The sequence below is a fragment of the Rhipicephalus sanguineus genome, chromosome 1, assembly GCF_013339695.2.
Source record: "Rhipicephalus sanguineus isolate Rsan-2018 chromosome 1, BIME_Rsan_1.4, whole genome shotgun sequence".
Classification (NCBI taxonomy): Eukaryota; Metazoa; Arthropoda; class Arachnida; order Ixodida; family Ixodidae; genus Rhipicephalus; species Rhipicephalus sanguineus.
The window spans coordinates 91,831,741-91,844,682 of NC_051176.1; the positions used below are offsets into that span (position 1 = coordinate 91,831,741).

At 48.5% G+C, this 12,942-nt stretch overlaps 1 protein-coding gene and 4 non-coding genes across 5 annotated transcripts in view; 4 read left to right on the forward strand and 1 right to left on the reverse strand.

Moving 5' to 3' along the window:
• The window catches only part of LOC119394029 (cadherin-99C), a 212,786-nt gene that overhangs the window by 113,307 nt on the left and 86,537 nt on the right, over nucleotides 1-12,942 (forward strand). The window lies entirely within an intron of this gene.
• On the forward strand, nucleotides 287-368 carry Trnas-gcu (transfer RNA serine (anticodon GCU)). Its single transcript has one exon. It is a non-coding gene; the product is annotated as a tRNA-Ser (tRNA).
• On the forward strand, nucleotides 459-540 carry Trnas-gcu (transfer RNA serine (anticodon GCU)). Its single transcript has one exon. It is a non-coding gene; the product is annotated as a tRNA-Ser (tRNA).
• Nucleotides 631-712, forward strand: Trnas-gcu (transfer RNA serine (anticodon GCU)). Its single transcript has one exon. It is a non-coding gene; the product is annotated as a tRNA-Ser (tRNA).
• Nucleotides 4,375-4,456, reverse strand: Trnas-gcu (transfer RNA serine (anticodon GCU)). The gene has a single exon. It is a non-coding gene; the product is annotated as a tRNA-Ser (tRNA).

Below are 12,942 nucleotides of genomic sequence, written 5' to 3' on the forward strand. Positions count from 1 at the left end.
TTATGCTCCTTGGCCTCCACAGTCTGTGGAAAACGAGAATGGCAGTTAGACATGTTGATGTGGATGCCCGTTCGACGAGAGTCAACTTCATCGAAAGTATTGCGTATATTCGGGAAATATATCGTGCGCAGAGTGAACCACCCGTGTGGGTGGAGATTCTTGATGAGTTAGTGAAACTTAAGAGATTTTAATAATGTAATGTTAGCCAAAGTGTGGTTGACATGTTTTAGCATGTACATATGTATTCCTTTGTTATGCATGCAGGCAATAAAGAAAAAAAAAAAAAGGCGAGGTGGCCGAGTGGTTAAGGCGATGGACTGCTAATCCATTGGGCTCTACCCGCGTGGGTTCGAGTCCCACCCTCGTCGTTCTTTTTGCATATTTTTTTGAAATTTTTTTTCTGATCTCATTGCATAGATGTCTACATATCTGACTACATGCGGCAGCATGGACGTGTCGGCGAGGTGGCCGAGTGGTTAAGGCGATGGACTGCTAATCCATTGGGCTCTACCCGCGTGGGTTCGAGTCCCACCCTCGTCGTTCTTTTTGCATATTTTTTTTGAAATTTTTTTCTGATCTCATTGCATAGATGTCTACATATCTGACTACATGCGGCAGCATGGATGTGTCGGCGAGGTGGCCGAGTGGTTAAGGCGATGGACTGCTAATCCATTGGGCTCTGCCCGCGTGGGTTCGAGTCCCACCCTCGTCGTTCTTTTTGCATATTTTTTGAAAAATGTTTCTGAGCTCATTGCATAGGTTTCTACTTACCTGACTACATGCGATAGCCTGGACGCAACTCGAATTAACAAAATGTGCGTGTCTCTGGGAACAACGGGTTTCTTTTTTAAAATGCACACAGGTACTCTTCCTATCAAGACATAGCAAAGCACTAAATGACTTTTTGTTTCCTGGGACATAAATAGCAGATTGTACAAAAAGCCGGACACTATTGATCATTGTTTTCTTCATTGTTGTGATGCACTCTCCTTTTCCGATGTTCTGCAGCGAACACTGAAAAAAGACTTTGAAATCAACCCTGTAAACATTACGTACCTTGATGTGACAAAGGACAGGACAATACCCTATGACCTAATCTTTCTCATTGTCTCTGGAATGCAAGACTAATTGACAGAAATGCTGAGCCTCCGCGATCAACAAAAACATATGCCAGGAACAAGCGAACGAAATACGCGGCGCCAACCTACCGCATCTGCTATTGCACCACAGGACAACACACAGACGCTGCTCGACATGAGACACGAATGATATTTTGTTTGTCGTCTTGGAGCATGTCAGTGTTGGTTCCATCATCAGGGTGGGAGTGGCCTTTTCGCAAGTGAAGCTGCCGGCATACGCAGATGACATTGCAGTGTGCTGTACCAACGAAGAAGGTGCAGAGGAAACGATAACCGCAGTGAAGCACTTTTGTGACGGCACGGGTACCCGAGTGAACTGGGGGAAATCCCCGGGGGCCGGGGCTGTGACACGCAAGATGGCCTTGAATGCCAGATCACTTCGGTAACGCACGCTGGATGAGTACGTCAACTAGGCGTCTTCGTGTTTCCCTTGAAAGCAACAAAAATAGCCAGGAGTATTGGACGAATCAGACTGAGGAAACAAACGAATAAGCAGACATGTGAAAATACACCAACCTGTCTGTTTTCGGTAGGGCTACTGTGTGGAACATGTTTTTCATTACTAAGCTGTGGTACATCATGCAAATGTTGCATCATTCCAGGACAAACTCCGAAAGGCTGCACGGAGTATGCCCAGTCTTTTATATGGGGCTGCAATGGCGAAAGGTGCACCCGAACCAATATGTGAAGGCAGGGAAAAGGCAGGTGGTCAAGCATGCCGGGAACGTTGCATGACTATCTGAAAGAAGTTATACATAGTGTGCGCTTTTGACTGGTTCGTTATTAGTATTTTTTTTTTCGTTTTCCTGGTGGTTGTTAAAAGGAGAGAACTGTATAAGGATGTGCACATGTGTGACATTGTTTTTTCAGTGCCTTTAGAAAGCGCCATATGTAGTGTAAGGCAGGCACAGAATGCAGTGTAACGGGGGAAAAAAAAAGATCACCGCCCGAGCACTCCGTACAGATTTTTAATCAGCGAAGCTGAAACGTGCGGGCCAGGTGTTTATCACTGGGTTAATTCCGACGGTTCATTAAAGGTTTTCTCAGTTATAATAATATGTCCTTTATTTGTCATCATTAAGATGAGGGAGGCTGGGAGAAAAATCTGAGAAGCAGCTTGACTAGCTCCAGCCCCTCCCCCCGAAGTAAGTGCACTTTGGCGCGTTTACAGCAAAGTGTGCTGCACATAATAAAGATCAAAGAGGGAATTATACAGCGACAGGGTAAATAAACGGGGTAAACAAAACGGCTATTGGTTACATCTGTCAAGAAATCTTAACTGGTGTGTGCCATAGAGTTTCCTAAAATTAACTAGAGGGGACTCTGGCGCTGCGATCGTTCAGCCACCATGGGAAAGATGGTTAGTACACGGATTTGCCTAGTCTTCGTCCTTGCGGGCTTGGAAAGCAATTGTGGCTTTGTTCATTGTTGTGTTTTGGTTTTCTTTCGGATAAAAGAATGGATCGTTGTGAACTTCGTGACCAGATTTGAATTGGTGAGCCTAAAAAAGTTAAAGTGGGGAAGTGGAACTGCTGACCTTTGCTTAACTTCGTTTTGCGACAAAGCGGACGCATTCGAAGCGTAGCCAAACGGAGCCAAAGAACGAAGTTTAGACAAATCCGTATACTACCCATCATTCCCATGCTGGCTGAGGCACCATGCGTTGCAGCTCCCATAGACACTAGTGCCAGAGTTTCCTCTAGTAAGTATTGTAGGAAACTCTGGTGTGTGCCGCTCGTGTGTTCCCCTTTTCATTTTTAGCGGACCAGTGGTGACTAGTGGGGCTTGCCCAATTTCTGTGGCCCATACGCGCTAGGAGTTTTCGCGCACATAGGACGGAGGAATTTCGGTTTCACCTAGACGCAGTAAAAAAAAATTCAGGCGACTAAGTGTGCAAAAACTTTCTTTAAGTTACACGTAGCAACACTGTATGTCGAGACGGTCATGACAGAATTGTTATTAATTAGCATTAGCCAAGAGATAGCCAACACTAACCAATATTGGCGGTCATTTTGCCAGCATAAGCTCAGTGCTTAAAGTCGGGGGGGGGGGGGGGGGGGGGGGCTCTGGTGGGCCCGGATCCCTCTTCCATTTCTTAAGGAGGGGCTGTATGCATGTGTGTATGTATGGTGAAGAGGTCTATTGGTCGTTCAAGGACGTAACGGTTGTCAGCGGCAAGGCAGCGAGAAGAACCGTCCAGAGGCACAGCAGCGATCCGAAACACGAGCCGAGCGAGCCGAGCGTTGGCGATGCTGCTGCATGGAGGCGCATCGTCTTCTTCACAATCGCCCCCGCTGAAAAAGGAGCCATCCTGGCAACTTAAGAAGTTTCAGACAGAGGCTCATGGTACGGCTTGAGGCGGGAAACATGGACGATGTCCCGTCCACGCCAGCGCATGTCACCCGATCGAGAAACTGGCTCGATAAAAGAATTAACCGGAGAGGTTTTCTCCAAGACGGTGTAAGGCCCCTCGTAACGTGGAACGAGCTTCGATGAGAGTCCCGGAGTTTGGTATGGGACAGATAGCCATACGAGAGACCCTGGGCGGATCTTCTTCTTCACAGTATATAGGGCGCCGCCCTCTGAGGGCCCCTTTTCAATGAAGGGAGACTGTAAGCCCTGCATAAGCTAGTGCTAGCCAGCATCACCCAACGCTTGTAATATACGAATCAAGGCACGAAACTGGGCGGTGAAAGGCGCCTACTAGAAACAAGTTGAATTCGGTCAGAATTCACCATCATATCCCATAGCAGAAAGTGGGCGGAAGAGGGCCTGGAAGGAACGGTCTTCTGAAACCCGGGCACGAACAGTAGACGACGCTTGGTGCGTCTCTCCTGCCTTTAACCCGAATAACGATAACGAACATCGGTGCCGCGATCGCGAACGCAGGGTCTGCGACAAGGAATAAAGAGACGAGGGCAGTTCCGTTCGTGGATGTGTCTCATACCGCCCTGGAACCCATAAATAACAGACAGCCCCAACGACACGTCACTCTAGCAGTTATTAAAAAATAATATCTTATTTGGCTTTTGATACTCGTTTTAGAAACAAATTGCGATTGAGAACGCATTCACCTGTGTGGCGAGCGCCGTCACACGCGTGAATGGGGATGTAGGCAAAGCTTATTCTCTGCTCGAGCATGCGCAGTCACGTAATTCCCAGTTCTCCCGCAACACGCCCCGAAAAGAAAAAAAAAGGAAAAAGAAAAAAAAAGCATTGGTATAAAAAAAAAATTCGACGAGGATGGGATTCGAACCCACGCGGGCAGAGCCCAATGGATTAGCAGTCCATCGCCTTAACCGCTCGGCCACCTCGCCAGCACATGCACATTAACTATGACAAGCACCACTTCAATGAAACACCACACTCCCCCTAGGCTTGTGCAGGCACGCGGTTTCCCAGGCTTGCAAATGGAACGCTGCTATCTCCGACTGCATGTCGACCTAGCATAACTAAAGTGTCATGACCGGCTACTGGTATCGTTATTCAGTATGCAACTGTAAAAGGAGTGATGCAGTTGCGACGTGCTTTGCGCTCACACCATGAGGCTCACAATGTCTTTTTTTATGAAGGGGAGAGGGTGTGAAGTGAAGGGGAATGCGAGTAAAGAGAGTAAAGGGATAGGTAGAGTGAGGGATGAGTAACGAATGCAACTGAGTTGGGTGAGTACAGTCTTATGTTCCACAGCTGCGCACATTGCTCTAGGTTGAAGGTTCCGCAGGGCTAGAACACATGTGGTACATGTGGGCTGAAGTCTCTGGAAGGACTGTCCCAGAGGAGAAGGGTGAGAGGAGGGATCGTGAGTGAAGTTTGCAGAGAGGGCCACCGCTTCAGAGCACATACCAGAATGGGCCAGTACCTTAGAGTGTGCACGTGAAGAGGCTGCAGGCCCCTTCACTGAGTCCCTCCAAGAGGCCCCTTCAACAGGCCCCCATCAAGAGGGTCTTTCAACAAAACCAAAGGGCACTGATTCCTATACAACAAAGACCTTACAGCACACATATAACACACATCAATCATTTGCCTTAAAGGAGTACTGACATGAATTTAAAAATTTTTCGGGTTGTTGCTGTAAATGAAAGCACGGGTGTCGAGAGCCCTAAAAAGAGTGTCGTGGTGCCTGGGGATGCATTGCATATATTTTTTAATACCGCTTCTTTCAACCAGAAGTTTCCGTTTTGGTTTCGAGAGGGCGGCTTCATAGTGACGTGTCAAGTCTGCCCGTGACGTCACCAGACTGCAACCCACGAAATATGCACCTGCTGTACTTTGCTGTCAGTCGAACGTGGTTCATGATGAGTGAACTGCCGTCTAGTGCCTCCGATCGACAGCGATTTCTGTGATTTAGGCTGCATGCAGAACCCAGATTTCGCAAACCAAGTGAGCTGACTTGAAACATCATAGGGCTCTCCATGCGGCGAAGCTGCCTTGCAGATGCTGGGAGATGAAAACTTTAAAATCAAACTTAAATATTTATACGCGTTTCCCGGATGCGGTGTGGGGAGAGCATTAACACTACATGCCAAGGAAACCAAAAACGTCCGTTTTGCTGCACTTCAAAATCGTGTCAGTACTCCTTTAAAGCAAGTGTTTACTGCAATAACAAAAAAAGAAGAAAGAAATCAACGACGATTAGATACTCCCTAATGCAAAATTAGAGCGCAGCAGGATTACAGCGTCGGTGGCGCTTAGCCTCTGCTCGGGCAGTTCGTTTAGGAGCAGCGTCAGACGAAGCACTTCCACAGATTGCGTCGAAACTGCGCCAATGCGCGAAGTGGAAAGCGTCGAATACCCGTCAGCGTAACGGACGCCACATCAGCGCTGGAGTGCTGTGGGCCGGGCTAGCCGGGCTGCCGGGTTAGAGTGGACAAGAACCATGACTGGAACTGTACCCGCGCTCTGCGTTGAGAGAGCTGCGCTCTGTTTTCGATCTCTTTCATCCTCCCCTGTGCCAATCGATCACTCGGTCCAAGCCCATGAACAGGCGCATAGGAGCTGCGCTCTAAAAAGCACATAGCACAGCAGTTACAGACATGGAAACGTCGTACAGTCAGAATCATACTTGTCTAGAACGGTCGAGCGCGAAGCTGTGGTCGCTGGCGCCGTCCGCAGCTATTACCTCGCGTTAGCTGCAAGCTTCCGTTCATACTCCATTTATAGCACGAGGACCTATCATGCGGTACGGCTATGTTTGGTATCATTAAGACGTCAGTCTCCGCATATTTTTGCAAAAAACGGCGAGTGAGGAGGCCGACTGGCCGTTATAGACAAGTGTGATTCAGACTGGACGCCCACCCTTGCAAGCGGGAAGGAAGAATCGTCATATACGCAGCTTCAAAACACTGACTGCGTGGGATGCGAGGGCGCGTGTGCCGCTAGTGGAAGAAACTATGCAGACAAAGGAGGGGAGCAAAAAAGCGCCACAACAAAGCTTGCACAGAAGAACAGCGACCAGCACTTCCATAGTTCCCGTTTATCTTTGGCCGTGCCCCGCGCTCAGAGCCAGGCTACCGGGCTGCTGAAAGGTGCATATGCGCTGTATATGCGATGTTAACGGAAGGTAGACAATGTGAGACGAAAAGGTCAGACCTACAAGGTGTTTTGACGCGGTGTTGTTTTCATTGCGACGTTGAATTTACTGTGCGACGCATGTCTTAATTGGTTCTCATCGATGAGTTATTGAAACCATGGCGCTGAAAAGACGAGGACCAGAACGACAAGGACGAGCTCTCGACTTTGTTGTATCTTTTTGTCCGTGTACCTTGAGCGTCATGGTTCCGATAATTGCTTCTAACTAACTAGCCGAACAGTGCATATCCATTGAGCGGCTTCACACAATTACAGAAACTGCTGGAGACGCCGGAGAAAGGAAGATATTACTTTTCAGGAACCGTTATTTGTCAGTGATGTAATTGATAAAGGAAATCAATAAAAACTTGAACGAAGCAACTGTGCTTGTATTCGTTTACTTTGTTCCTGTAACCTGTATTGAACACTGGCGCAGAGCGCACCTTCTAAGACGCGCTGCAGGCACTAACGAACTCCAGTACCTTGTCGACGCACGACATATGAACAATCCTGAATATGTGATATGTTTCGTTAAAATTTCGCGAGCGGAGCGTACTTGTTTTTACTAGTATCTAATGTATAGTGACCCTGGACCATGACACAGGCTTATGACAAAAGCGATTGCTAAAACTCTCTAAATTATTTTTTCACCATACAACCACGCGTACAATAGAGCCGACGTTGGTTAGCGGGCTGAGTAACCTACGCATGCGACTAGCGCGATTACTGCGACGCGGATTGACTTTTCTCTTGAGCTCGATGCGGTGAAATGCGGGCTCACTGACGTTCCATTACACACAACTGACGAGCGGGGTACGCCTTGCGCAAGTGTAACGTCTCATCAGCAGCTCTTAACAATGTCGGACGGCCGCGATGACACCTTGTCAAACTCATTCACTCGAGTGCTCGAGTGATCGTCAAGCTTTAAAGGACGCGCTGATCGATCGCACCGGATGCAGTTTTGTATGCTTAATTGTATCAGACGCGTGGGCGCGACTCGTGAGACGAGCGGACGCGGCACTGCGGAACTGTTCAATTGCTCGTGACACGCCGGGCGCATTGGGGTCGTCTAGACGACGCCGAGCACCGTCCGAGTGGCTGTTTTGTTTGACGATGTGAGCCGGCCGCATTACGAAGCGCCCTGTCACGGACGCTGTGCGCGATAGCACAACGCGCGCAGCATGATGGACAGCTCTGTTGTATCGGGGAGGATTTACGATCTGTCCGCACGTTTACTACCGCGTATACGAACGAACAGGCGTGATCGCAGGCGTCTAGATATGCTTTCATCAAAATGCCTAACGGGCGACCGGCGGCAGCGCGGCCTGTTTGGGTGACGCCATTGAAGTGAAGAAACGAAGAAAGCCAGCGAGTGTTGTGCGTATAAACATAAGTGGATTGTTCGCATAGGAAAGTGCGGCAAATGAATGCGCGCTCTGCTGGTGGTATCGGGTCTCCCGCAGAGAACAGTCCGTCCTCGTTCGTATGAATGTACACGGCCTCTAACGTTATCGCTACGCTGTGACGGGAGTTACGTTTAGTGAACCGTGAAACTGTACGCAAACGGGTGTTGTAACGATAGCTGCATTTCGGTTGGAACCCTTGGCCCTTCGCATGCGACGATTGTCTGCAAAGAGAAATGCGTAAATTTACATCTTCTTGAGCACTTAGCGCAGTCAGGGTCCGTGCACCACTCGAAACCTGCAATACAGTGTGACTTGAATGATATCTAGACAGACTGAGGCTATGCCTCCGAAATCGTATTTGCATTTACCTCCTTTTCGTACGCATTATTCACTATTATAATGCATGCGCAGAGGTATGCATGGTTGAAATGTCGAATTCTTGCAGGGCTTTATTTTTTACGAACTTAAAAATATGTTTTCTTTCTCGAAACTCGACCTTTCCTATCGTCTCTGCATGAGCTCAGTCGTGTCCATAGGTCGGCAAACTCACTCATGAGTCGACTCACTCAGACTCGGATCGGGCCGTGTGTCTGAGTCTGAGTGAGTCTGGTTGAAGAAAATTTTAGTGAGTCTGAGTCCGTGTGAGTCCCGTTGAGGAAAATACCAGTGAATCTGAGTCCGAGTGAGCCCTAAGCGCAAAATGTATTTCTTGAGTGAGTCCGCGTGAGCTCCACCTTTTGTTGCCGACTTACGGTCCTATCTACTCATCTTCAGCATTACAGTCAGCCTTATATCGGCTTACGTTTATACTCAAGTCTATTGACACATATCTCAGCACATTAGCATTCATGCGCCACCTCAATATTTATTGGTCAGAGGTGCGGTTTGGAGAAGGGGTGCCATGACTTCTCCCCGCAAACTCTTTCATGGGAAGTTCTTGATAAAAATATCTCGTGAGTCGCGTATTTCATAAAAAATGTCCTTACTGGATTGATATATGATAATGATGGTATATGATGTATGATGGTAACTTGTGTTTGAAGGTACAAGATCAAAAGGCATATCGTAGAGCACCGATTATGTGAGATATTGGCGTTAAAGAGGATTGACACAATGATCAAAAAAGCAAATTTTACGCCAACGGACTCATGAGTCAACACACTCAGGCTCACTCAGACTCAGGTGAAGCCGTGAGTCTGAGTGAGTCCGGCTGAGTAATATCTTGGTGGGTTTGAGATTGAGTGAATACGGTTGAGAAAAAAGTTTAGTGAGTCTGAGTCCGAGTGAGCCCGATTGAGGAAAATGTCGGTGAGTCTGAGTCCGAGTGAGCCCTCAGAGCGAAATATATTTCTTGAGTGAGCCTGAGTGAGCTCCAATTTTTTTGCCGACCTGTGGTCGTGGCACTCCCTCAACGGAACCATAATCCTTCACAACAGAGTAAACAAAGAATTTTCGAGATGAAATAAATGCCTCGAAGCCCTGTCAAAATTTTCCCAAACGTTAAAAACTACAGAATACGTGGTACAATGCGCGAACTGGACAAGCACTTGGCTACGTTACTAGGAATCCTCACCCATAATTAGACGGCGCATATAGATATGCAGACACAGCACGTAGGGAACGCAGTTGGAATGCCTCATCGTGACAGATTCGACATTCTTCCGGAGTCTTCTTCCCGTAAGCCGCGCTGAGGCCCTGATCGAGGCTGCTGACATCTCACTACACGCTGCAGCACCCCGCTGGGCCAACGCACACGGAAGCTGCTGCAGCGCGGTACGGGACAGCGGAAAAAAATGTCGGCTTCGCGTATATACGCCACACGGGGTACACCTCTGAGAGCGGAGTGGCGGCGACCTTTCGGAAGGTCCGCGGCACCGCCAGAGAAGCGCGCAGGGAAACGCCGCAGCAGTGGTAGGGGTCAATGTCGTGATTGGGACAGCGCGCGCGGCGGAAGCGGCTTCTCTCGCGCGGGCGCACAACGCCCCGGCGCGTCTTGTCTTCTCGGTGGGACCTCCTCCGGGCTCGCGCGGACTTTGCGCAACCGGCCGGATCGGTCAAGCGCCACCGGCAAGCCCTAATCACCGGACATCGGCACCGCGCTCGGCCGGCAAGGGGACCCCATCTGCCAAGTCGTGTGGTCGCCGAGCTCCCTCCTTCTGCTGGGAACGGATGCGCACCGCCGTCCCACTGTGGACGAGGAATAAGGAGGAAGAGAGAAGTATACTAAACGAAGGAACGAGGAAACGCGGAAAGAAGCCCAGAAGTCGAAATAGGGAGGGGAAACAGACGCGGCAAGGAAGGCATTCGCGATGCATTACTCACGCCGGCCCGTGGACAGTGCGTGCATTGCTCAGCGACGGAGATCGGCGGATTACGTGCTATCGTAACCGCGACTGCTACGAACACGAGAAAGAAAGGAAAGGAAGTAAGCGCTTCGCAAGAAGGTGTCGGAGAGCCGCAAGCAACCCAACTCGATGTGCGTATAATCTGGCGCACTCTAAGAAAAGAAAGAGTTATTTGACTCCTTTCGGTGAGTCCTGACTTGCCGCTCATATGACTCTCTTGAGCCATGAGCAGCCTTGCAGTCGGCGCGCTTTGCGCTGCCGACTGCATGGCTGCTCATGGCTTTAGTCAATTATCTGCCAAAGGCGTTCGTAAGAAATGAAAAATAAAAAAAAAAGATCCGATAACGCTGCGGAAAGTGAATCCGCCTGGCACAGCCGAGGACACTTGCACTTGGCTGCGCATCGTCAGTGTCCTACCAACATCTCGGGAGAATGAAACGTGTAAGCAAATCGATGTCGCCTTTGGTGCACACTTGAAATCGCTGAGATCATCAGGCATACAGGAATAATCGCGGACTCTCCCGTAACAGTTCCGCAGTTTAACTGGATTGCCTGTGAAAGCAAGTTGCGCTACACCCATTTTCTGTTCTTCTAGGACCATAGAAAGATGTGCAACGATCGACAGAGGCCTTAGAAAGAGCAAAAAAGAGAACACACGCAATCATCATCCAATGTCTGAAGTTCTCATTTTCAGGATGCCCATTTTCAGGATGCCTATTTTCAGGATGCACATTTCTTGGATGCGATTATTTGTTTTTATCGCGAAATCTTCGTACGCGCTGATATAGCATTAGGTAAAAGAGAGCGGAAAACAGCATGCGGCATTATTGGGCAGTGGAATAGTCATAGCCAATATGTTCTCTTTCTTTCTACTTTCTGTGCAAGCGCTGCTTTCTGCGTTCAACCGGTCTCTCAGAACGGCTCTGACTGGAACGTCTTGCGTGTGTGTGCATGTGTGCGTGTTTTTTTTTTCGTTTTCATTTTATCTCTCTCTGTCCTCTTTCTTACCCCTATTTCCCCACCCCTGTGCAGGGTAGCAAACCGGTCACTCGCGCCAGGTTAACCTCCCTGCGTTTCCTTTTCATCTATTTCTCTCTCTCTTCATTCTACTCCTTTCTTCTCTACGCCCTGTTTTGTTTTGTGAGGTTACACGTTCCGCGCTACAGAACATTATTTGTAGCGCGTGGCGACGAAAGCGCCCGTCAATTTAAGGCTATGTTCTGGCCGCCCCTCATTGACGCGTCCACCGAACTAATGTCTCGCGGTCATCAGATCGTGCCGATAGCTCGCATCTAATATATCGCCGTTACCGCAACCTCACACACCGCAAACACACAAATGTCCTCCGACAGCACTCTTGCATATCCTACTAATGTAACTTTACTTAGTGTTATCAATATTAAAGTGTGCTTCAAGGGCATGATGCACGGCGTGAGCTAATGCTTGACTGTAATGCCTCGGTGTTTAATTCTTTCTTTCTTTTTTTGGTACGTTTTTCTCGAAGACTCCCACGAGATCCATCACGTCTCGAAATATTTGGCAGCGCCCGAACGTGCCATTAACCTCGTTGAGAGATATTTTTTTTTATCCCCTGCGGAGACTGAACAGCGCGCACGCATTTACGTCGAGCGGCGGCGCGCCTTTCAGGGCCTGCACGGATTGACGCGGCAAGGCCAGACCCATCAGCGTCTGGCGCTCCCTTAGATCGATAGATGTGAAGCCAAGACATGCAGAGAGCGAGAAAGAGAAAAGCCGAATTCATTTAGGAATAACAAAACTAGCAATCAAAATACCTGACGACCACTAGAGGGCGTGGGCACTGTTTCTTTTTTTTTTGCTTTCTTTTTCCTTATTCCTGGTGTCTCGGTATTTCCTCTTACGTCGACTTCCGCCTGCCTCAGTCTTTTTTGTCAGCGTGCTTAGATGCATAAAGTTAATCATGATGGTGGTTCAAATAAATAAATAGATAAATAAATAAATAAATAAATAAATAAATAAATATCATCGTTGCTTCTAAGTCTTTCCACCGCTTTATGTACTTTTCACGTGAAAGCGTTCAATTACACACATATCGAATCGCACGGACGTTCAACTACTGTACTTGTATACGCCATTAATTTGAACTTGTACACAAAGAAACAACCGGGATAGCGACACCGACAGAAAGGAGTTTGAACAATCTCGCTTGCCTTCTGGTGGGCCTCCCCATCTGCTCTGTGGTTGGTCGATGTGCGCACAATGGATAAACATCGATAAAGATGTTCCGACGGCTGGATTTGAACTCCGGCCCTCTAGTACCAAAGGCCGACGCGCTGCAACATATTCCTCATAAGGCGACACTGAATGTTCTTCAGAATGTCTCGCGTGCGAGCTGACGCCTTCAGACGCTTGGCGCGTTTTTAACAACGCTGACGACGTCGCCGTTCAATGGAAGGTGGCTGCAGACAAGTACTTCAGCGCTTCATCAACTACAATGCTATACCG